Here is an 8994-nt window from a genome sequence, read left to right on the forward strand (position 1 = left end):
ATTATTTAATAACGTCAGTACACTAGGTAGCTGGGCTGATTCACAAAGTTGCGCCGCCTAACATGCCTAGAAAAAAACAGGACAAAATTAAAAAAAAAGACACCACAACATCTCACTTGAATGTAGCTTTCATGGGACACAAAAATCGCATATACCATAACGAAACGCATACGTGTCTGTTAAACAAGAAATGCACAAAATAGGAGAAATTGACCAAGATTCAGGTGTTCATACTGAAATATATTGCTACGTAGCCAGGGACGACGCAGGATTGTTTTAGGAATAAAATTTAGTGGAGCTACCTTGCGGTCCGCAACAAACTTAAAGAATACAGAAGCGCCGAAAAAGCACCCAACTAATTGACGTGTACAGACAATAGTCAGCGAATCGAATGCCACAGCGTCTGCTCGCACCCATTTATTAAAGCAAAGCTTTTTACCTCTACCCCTCAAGGGTTCTTTCGCGACCGTTGGTGTCACCAGAAAACTCCAGCGAACAAATAAAAGAATTCACCGGCACCGCCGGGAATCGAACCTGGAACTAATATACTAACAAAACGACAGCCCGTTGTCTTACCGATTTAGCTACGAGCCCACGCGAAGACTGGGAAGACAGGTGGTGTACTCACCAAGCACATCTACGGGTTTACCCCCTGCGTTCTCGCTGAATGCCACGTGAAAGCGTCACGCGACCACTCACGCCCTTCTAACGGCCCTGTGCGCATCTTGTTCATGTGCTAAGAGTTACAAAAAGTAAAGTAAGCTCACACCAATGCATGACATCTGACTTCTAGTACGCCAATTTGCTAAAGCCTGTGACCTCCAGTGTTCAGGTAAACAATTACAGCTCCTTGTCGTCCGCCCTCACGCCAAACCAAGGAATACATTCAAATACAACTTGATGGCCAGGCCATCACTCCAAGCCCCAGCATCAAGATCCTGGGTCTACATCTCGAGGCTAACACGAAGAGTGACGTCTCCTTGCAGCGCCTCAAAAACAGCATTAATCAAATCATGACGTCGCATGGGTAATCGTTATGGGTGCCGTTTACAGCTTTGCTTTCCAACCACATTCACGGGGTGGATTGGCGCGATTTTTTTGTAGTGCTCTTGTATACAGAAACATTGAATTATATCAAACAAATTGTCGATCAGACGACAACCGTCTCAGATAATGATTACAAACTTAAGCTTTTCCATATCCAATAAGATTGCTGATGCGGCACAAAAGAAAACGCTTGGTAATCATGAATCACAGCATCAGGTAATTGAGCGCGGCCATGCGGTGGTAAGAAACGTAAATAAGCACATCACAAGGTACTATTCGTCGCAGTATGACGGAGGCGAGGGCGAAATTGAACACGTGAGTCTTATGGATATACATGAAGAAATTTTAACCAATGTTTACATTTTGCATTTCGCTCCCTAATTGGGCTTTCTCGTGCGGCGTGTGCTACTGGATATATGCGACGTTATTTCCGACAAAAATATTTTAAAGGCAGCGTTTGTGCTGCTTATTTTGTCCCGTGTTATAGCGATGAGTTACGAGACACTGAAAAACATCACTATCCCGCTCTCATATTTTAAATGCAGAGCATTTCTTAGCCTCGCCTCTTCCTGCGTCGGACGGCGTCCACAGCTCCGCGTCCGCAGCAGGTGCGCCTCTCCCCCTTCCCTCCTCTCTCAACAGCAGCTGGCGCGCGCATGCGTCGTAGTCAGCCCGTTCGCTCCGTCGCGGTGTCGGCGTAACAGGTGCGTGATAGCAGCGTGGTGGGGTGTGGAAGGGCGCGCGCTGCTTGCGCATGCGCGCTCTCCCCCCCGTACTGCTCTCCCTCTACTGCGCGCGCTGCAAAGATAAAGCGGCTAGCGGTCGCTCGTGCTTCAGTCACTGCGTTGCTCCTTCCTTCCTTGGTTTACGCTCGCTCCCACGTTTACTCGTGTCTGCTACTCCAGCATCACGGAAGAAGCGATGGAAGCAACACTGTCTTCAACCAGTACTGAGGCCCCAATGCTCTGCATTTACTCGGCTTCCCCTCGCGGGAAGGCGCAGGACTTTTTTTTGGTATGGGAGAGGAACAGGCAGTCGCCATTGCGCAGGCGTGCGGAACCCCTGCCTTCTCCAGCTGTTATCGTTTCGTTCCAACACTTCCCAGCTCATCCTGTCCCTTATCTTGGCAGTCGTCACCGGAATATTGTACGGGGAATGCCACTCCTTACAATGACCCCACACGAAAAACTGTAGAACGCTGATTCTGTGCCCTAGATACGCAACGCGATAGCTGAGTGATAGTAGACGTGGATTCGCCATTCTCACTCGTAGAAGATGAAGGCTTAGAAGAGCGCCTCGTACTGCTAGACGACCCTGCATCCATCCGGCCCGTGTATTCTTCCGGCGTCCTAAGGGACGAACTACCCCACCAGAATCGCAGCGCCAGTTGGCGGACTCCGCAAGGGATGAAAACGTTCCACTAATTGCACATGTGTTCCCTTATGGATACGTTGTTAACAATTATCTATAAAGCCCGTAAAATATAAACTAGCTCCAACCTGCACAAGCGATTAAGGACTACTTCCACTACCTGCTTAAGTTTTGGCTATTTAAATGATTCCATTGCGCGTATGATTATCGTGAACAAATGGAGTTCAACGGGCTTATCAAACCCTCGTCTCCACATCCAAGATCCCCTACTGCAATACTGTATTCCGTGATGGCTGTACTGCTCCCAGCCGACTTTCCCTTTTCGACTGTGGTTGGGAGTAGCCTTCACGAAAGCGTACTCCTTCCACTTTGGGACTGACCCCTGCGACGCCTGTGGGGGGGGGAAAAGACAATAAAACGTTTGCTGTGTTGCTGACTCAAATATTCATCGCAGAGAAGCGTGATCGCCACCTAGCTCAGCCGATTGAACAATCAACCGTTCATAATAGAGAGTACCCTAGGACGAAAGAAATGATGTGTGATTTCAGCAAGCGCCGCGCCTGTGCAGTGAAGTTAGTTCTACTCGGGTCGATGGGCACAGGTGCTTGGTAGATACGGTCTCAACCGAATGTTTCTCCAAGAAATTGATGCCGGCCGCAAGGTTGCGCCAAACAACTACAGTTAAGCTGGAAAACTCTCCGCTAGGCTGCGAAAATCCAATGGAAGAGCTGTATCCGACCCTAAGCAAAATACAATGTGCCCTAGGTAAAATGTACACCTGGTAAATACAGTCTGAGTACAGTAATTTGCTAATTCATTTTCCAATATCCTGCTACCTCATCACTGCTGCGAGCTCTCTTTGCCAACCGGCGGATGGCGCCACGCCCACTAGAACAGTCACGGAATATACACTCGTAAACACTGAATTCGCCGTATTCTCGTACAAACTCAGTCAAACCACGCAGCTGCATGTTCTCGCGGCCACATGAACAATAGCTGGGCAAACTTTTCGCCTCGATCCACCCTGATAGTCAGGTAGCCAGATGCGGGGTGATAACCATCATGAAAATTGCTATTGTCTGCACGTTGTTAATCCTCTTTCATCAAAGTTCACGTCGTCTGCGCCTACCCAGAAGCCTCTCATCAAAAGTCCTCTGTGGCTGCTGCCGAGAGATATGTGTCCGGGTCTGACGACCACGTTGGGTCTGCGATGGACAGACTTTCCCTGTAGGTGTGCCGCGGCAGTAAGTTAGCCCTACCGTTACCTTTGAGGTAGAACGTCTTCATTCACTACCGGCTTTCTGACGTACGATTTTAACTTTCTGGAACGTCGTTAGGATGAAGGTTACTGCCACATGAATATGAGGCTGAATATGCACTCAGGGTGATTTTCCAGTGACCCTGACAGCAGCTGTCGGAAGCTAGTTGCCAATTGATCCCTTTTATTTTGGCTGTTACATGAGCATACCAATACAGAATTCCCACAGAGCCAACGAGGTGGCACCGAAGGGAAGATAGCAGCAGCCATTGGAGACTCAGTGCCGATTGGCCAATGGCAGTTGGCAGATACGTCAACATACCTGCCAACAGATATCCTTACGCAGCAATGAGAGGTGATGCTCACGTATTCACAAATCACGTGAGAAAACTTAGGAGCCCCCATAAGGTATTTGTTACTTACTGTGAATTTGATTTTAGAAATGCATCACCACTGTTTATTAATAACGCGTTTCATAGAACAGAGGCAACGCAGCAGTAGTGAGGCGCCGCTGCCACGGTTTTATTCCTACCGTGAAGCATGATTCTAATCTGAGGATAGAGATTTCAGCAGCAAAAGAAATAGAATAAACAATAATAAACAATAACAGCGAGAAATGCACCTTTCATGTGCTTGAAAGGTGCATGAGAGGTGCATGAGCGGTGGTTGGGCAATTGGGTTTGAGTATATTTCAAACAGAATGGCAAAATATTTGGGATAATTGCTTCGAGATGCACTTCGGAAGTGCATATACTAAATTGGAACGATACAGCGAAGATTGGCATGGCCCCTGCGCGTAAAAAGAAAAGAAACATTTCTGAAGGCTTTTGGAGTTTGTACCAGTTTACAATCTATATACGCGCTTGCTGAGCGCTCCTAAAAAAATGAAGCGCCTCAATATTGGATTCGGAACGTAACGAAATCTCATAAAATAAATCAGGCTGTTTTAAGGCAACGGGGTCCATATTTGTTTGCACTTGCAGTTGTACTGGCCGTGGCAATGCTATCCAACCACGAGAAAGAGACCAGGATGCTGTGTACTAAGTCTGTAAGTTATTTTTCAGCCTCAATTCGCTTGTCTTTATCCAGTTTCAACCTATCTGAATATATTATTCAAGGACTCTCACACGCGAGTACACAGAGCGCAACCAACCTTAGCCCCGACTTTCCGCCGTACCAATCGCTTGCTCAGTCGATTTCATGCCATTTAAGGACAGCCCGTGTGTAGCCAGGATTTTCACGTAGCTTTGTTCTTGAAACATGCCTTTCTTCCCAACAGGGCATCCCGCGTGTAGCCAGGCTTTTCATGTGGCTTTGTTCTTGAAATATGTCTTTGTTTCCAACATTTTCGTGGTTACTTCAATCGCTGAAGGGTCGCAAATCATGGGAACACGATCTATAATGTCCGCACCACGGAGTAGGGTCCGCACTCTTACCGCAATGCAATGTGACTGATCCCTGGATCCACACAACCCAACTATAAGCTCAACAAAAACTGCTATTTACTGCAGAGCCCATTGCTGGGTTTGTTTCCGCGTCTAGGCGTGTCGCGGGCACGCGTGGGTGTGCTCGTGGGTGGGATCCAGTGTGTGCGTGTGCGTGTGCGTGTGCGTGTGCGTGTGCGCGCGCACGAGTCCGTGCATCTGTATATGTGCCTGCGTGTGTGTTTGAAAAGGAAGCTTTGTTTTGGAATCTTAATGCTACGGGGAGGCAGGCAGCAGTGCTTCGTGGTGGGGCATACCCAGACATACCCCCGTCGAGAAAGGCATGACTTTATGAGCGCTGCGTTGAGACGTTGTCGGTGATACAGCGCTCTAATCGGCGCGGCAGTACCGCTGGAAGCTTCATCCAGAGCGCGGAGTCTATGTGGCGTAGGAAGACATGATGGTTCTCTAGAGGGGGCCACAGACGATTCCGTTCTGTTAAAACAAGCGCCTTCATCATAGTTGTGGCATCAAGCATAGTCAATAAAATCTTCCTCACATTACCCATGTCCAGGCCGCAGGTAGCAGCTTCATCTGCCTTCTCATTTCCTCAGACACCATAGTGACGAGTAAGCCATTGAAATGTTACATGGCGTCCAGCATCGTTGCCAAGGTGGTGCAAGTATGTGATCTCACGAGAGGCATGTTCGTGAATGGTGAAGCTGTCACTACGTAGCAGGGTTTGAAGAGCTTCCTCTCCATCCGTGAAAATGATCCATTGATTCGACAGCTGCCGTAAAATTTAGCGTATACCTCGGCGTGAAGCTTGGCTGTTATAGATGATGTCCCTAGGTCGAGGCAATTGGAGAACGTCTGGCCAGGAGAGGGAATAAAGATTCTGGAGGAACTGCGCTCGGCTGTACACGAGCCGTCTGGGAAGATGCGCGCTTATGTGGTGAAGCGGTAATTGTAGCAGGCCACTTTGAGACATGCTCTTTTTGGAGTCAATTCAGTTGATGATGCATCTGATATGTAGGAGGGAAAGGGTCAGGCAGGGAAATTAGTTGGAACTGCTTCTGGTGGCTTGGAGGGATTTAAGATGGAGGGATTGGAAAGGTTTAATATCTTGAGTTTTTGCCCGAAACTAAAGTGGCCATTTTCCACCATGGGTGGTTTATATCGGTTTTTGCGTGCAGCCAATGTCATAGATGTATTCGCAAAGTTGGCTTCAGTCGAATCACGACCAAGGGCGTACAGCCAGCTTCATTGACGGTACTTAAGCGCGATGACTTCTTAGGAAGGCCGAGGCAAATACGGAGGCAATTGTTTAAGGCCGCTTCTAGATGCTTTCTACTTGGTGGTGGAAGCTTCAGCAGCACGGAATGTCAGAATGACATCATCAAAGACTGAATCAAATACCGATTTATGGTACACATACGGCACTATGAACATATCCGGTGTGCCATTCTTCCAGAGACGAAACCACTGTAATCACGTTGCCAATTGCTGCTCTATCCTCACAATCTATAAGGATGATCTCGTGAATATATTTTCTTTATAATTTAACCCGCAGAGCTGAGCAAAGCTATCAGTCTGACAGAATCATACGTCGGTGGTGCCTTAACCGGGTGTAAGATTTTGAGATGGCCACTAGCTTAGCTAGTTTCCATTGGGAAGGTACTCGGCCACGGAGCCATATCGAATTGTATACAATTCTAGAATATTCTTCTAGAATATTATAATTTTCTAGAAGACGCAATCGAGAGTGGTCGGACAGGCGAGAAATCGCCTCATATGTTATTTTGTCTTGACCTGGTGAAGAACGCTTGTTGACCCGGGAAATGAAAATGACTGTGTTTAGTTCGTTTACGAAAAAGGAAAGGTCGATTGCGCGACAAGCTGCAAACGGGGCTTCTTATAGGCGGCACTTTTGGGTATGTCGCTGCAGGTATTGATCCCGTAGACAGTAGCCTACAATACTTTTTAGCATACTCTTTCAGGGAAATATCTTCGTGCAACGATAGCGCTCGGAATGGGCGCAGCTCGAGAACATAGTTGCATATTCTCTCAATAACCTGCCAAATTCGCGAGTGATGCTTGCGAACGTCTAATTTTGAGCAGAACTCCCGGAGGTCACTGCGTGCTCAACTTTTTAAAGTGCCGTATAAGCTTCCTCTACTTCCTCTGGTGCGTCTTCTGACGCCACTTTTAGTAATACGGGTGTGTTTCGAATGGCTGCTTTCTCTTTTGGACACTCATGAAGACACATTTTGCACCTGATGTGGTGTCTGCACCAACTATCTTTTTTTATTGCTACACCCTCCCTACAATAATGCATGCTGGCTAATACGCGTTTTCCAATAATTGAACAAATAAACTACTAACATATACGCGTCTGTATTATGTTTTGGGGTCTCATTACCCATGGCTGAAAACACCTTTTACAAAACCGCCAATCGTTCTTCAAAATGCAGATGAATAAATAAACGGACTTCGTTGAACGCTGTATGACAGTCGTTTACCATTCGGGCCCATCTTTTCCTCCGGTTTACTACAACAGCAACTGGAAACACAGCAACCGTTATCTATTGTTTGTTGTTGAATAGTTACCGTTTATCGTGACGATTGAGTTGTGACGGAGACATCCGACAAAAATGCAGGGAGCGCCAGAGATTCGCGCGACGCTGACATTATTAAATATCTACGCAGAAAGCTCAACAAGATAATATGAAGCTGAAAACGACGTACCCCCCCCCCCCCCCCCCAAAAAACCACAATATAGGTCTTACGCTAACCAAGACGAAATAGTTTTGCAGAGGACTCGTTAACACACGGCTTTTATGCGAATATATATTTACTAGCGCCCCTAAGGAGCAGACAATTTTGTCGTTAGGAGCGTTGATGGCGCAATCTTCTTCAAGGAAAATTTCGTCACAAAAGATAGGGACGACAACGCACAGAAAGAAAATCCAGCTACGCTCCAGGCGCTGTACTTCTTTTATATTTTTTCTAGTCTGGAACTGAGGGTATGTACGAACGCAAGTATATGTTTTGCGAGTAATAAGGGTGGCAGCGTCCGATGAGAAAAAAATTATGAGGCTGAGTTTTCCCCCTAGAGACGTTCCGTTGGCGTATTACAAAGTCTGCACGGTAAAATGTAAGTGCAAATGAACGATATTCGACGGGAGAGTACAACACCGCAGTGCGTTCCCTGAGTGTAGCGCCAATATGGGGTGATGCTGCAGCCTCACTCGAAAGAGCGAGGCTGCAGCCTATTTTTTAACGCCAGCCACAATAAAAGGCGTATATCTCTCACTGCTAGTATCGGGCTTAGTTTGCTCTTGCTATTGATATCTTTTGATTTTTTTGGGCCATCCCGCAGAAAGAGGACTGCTTAAAAAATTTCGTTGCTTCATTGGTAAGTCTGCGCATAAATGGGCGTTTATTCTTTATGATTATCCGGTCTCAAACAAGTATTAACGAATTTTTGTGTTTGTTTTTTCGCCGAATATTTCACTAATATCGAATTCAGCCCTAACATTTCCCTAGTGGGTGTCTCTCCAAGCATATTTTATGTTGGAGTAAGTTATCATACTAATTAACACTGCTCTCGGTGCGGGAAGAAAATGGTGAATAATTACCTTCGGCTATATACCCCACGGGTGTGCAAGTGGAATTCAATTGCATAACTAAGACGAGAGACGAGAACGGTAGTTCATCGCTCTGGCTGGGGACTACGGACGGGGACGGCGATCAGAAACTGCCCGTAGTAACCGTTGACCATATCAGTGGCCGGCAACACTGAGGTTGCTTAGCGCATGTTTTACGGTTTTACCTTTCTCAAGCAGTCAGTCAGCCTTTCAAAATACCATAGTACATAGAAAGTTGCCCGCG

At 46.9% G+C, this 8994-nt stretch overlaps 1 pseudogene; it reads left to right on the forward strand.

Moving 5' to 3' along the window:
* Positions 1-4409: 4409 nt before the first annotated feature.
* Positions 4410-4495, forward strand: LOC144156404 (U6 spliceosomal RNA; annotated as a pseudogene).
* The last annotated feature ends 4499 nt before the right edge of the window (positions 4496-8994 follow it).

This window comes from Haemaphysalis longicornis, unplaced genomic scaffold (assembly GCF_048455015.1).
Source record: "Haemaphysalis longicornis isolate Haplotype H1 unplaced genomic scaffold, Haemaphysalis longicornis Haplotype H1 scaffold_1, whole genome shotgun sequence".
Classification (NCBI taxonomy): Eukaryota; Metazoa; Arthropoda; class Arachnida; order Ixodida; family Ixodidae; genus Haemaphysalis; species Haemaphysalis longicornis.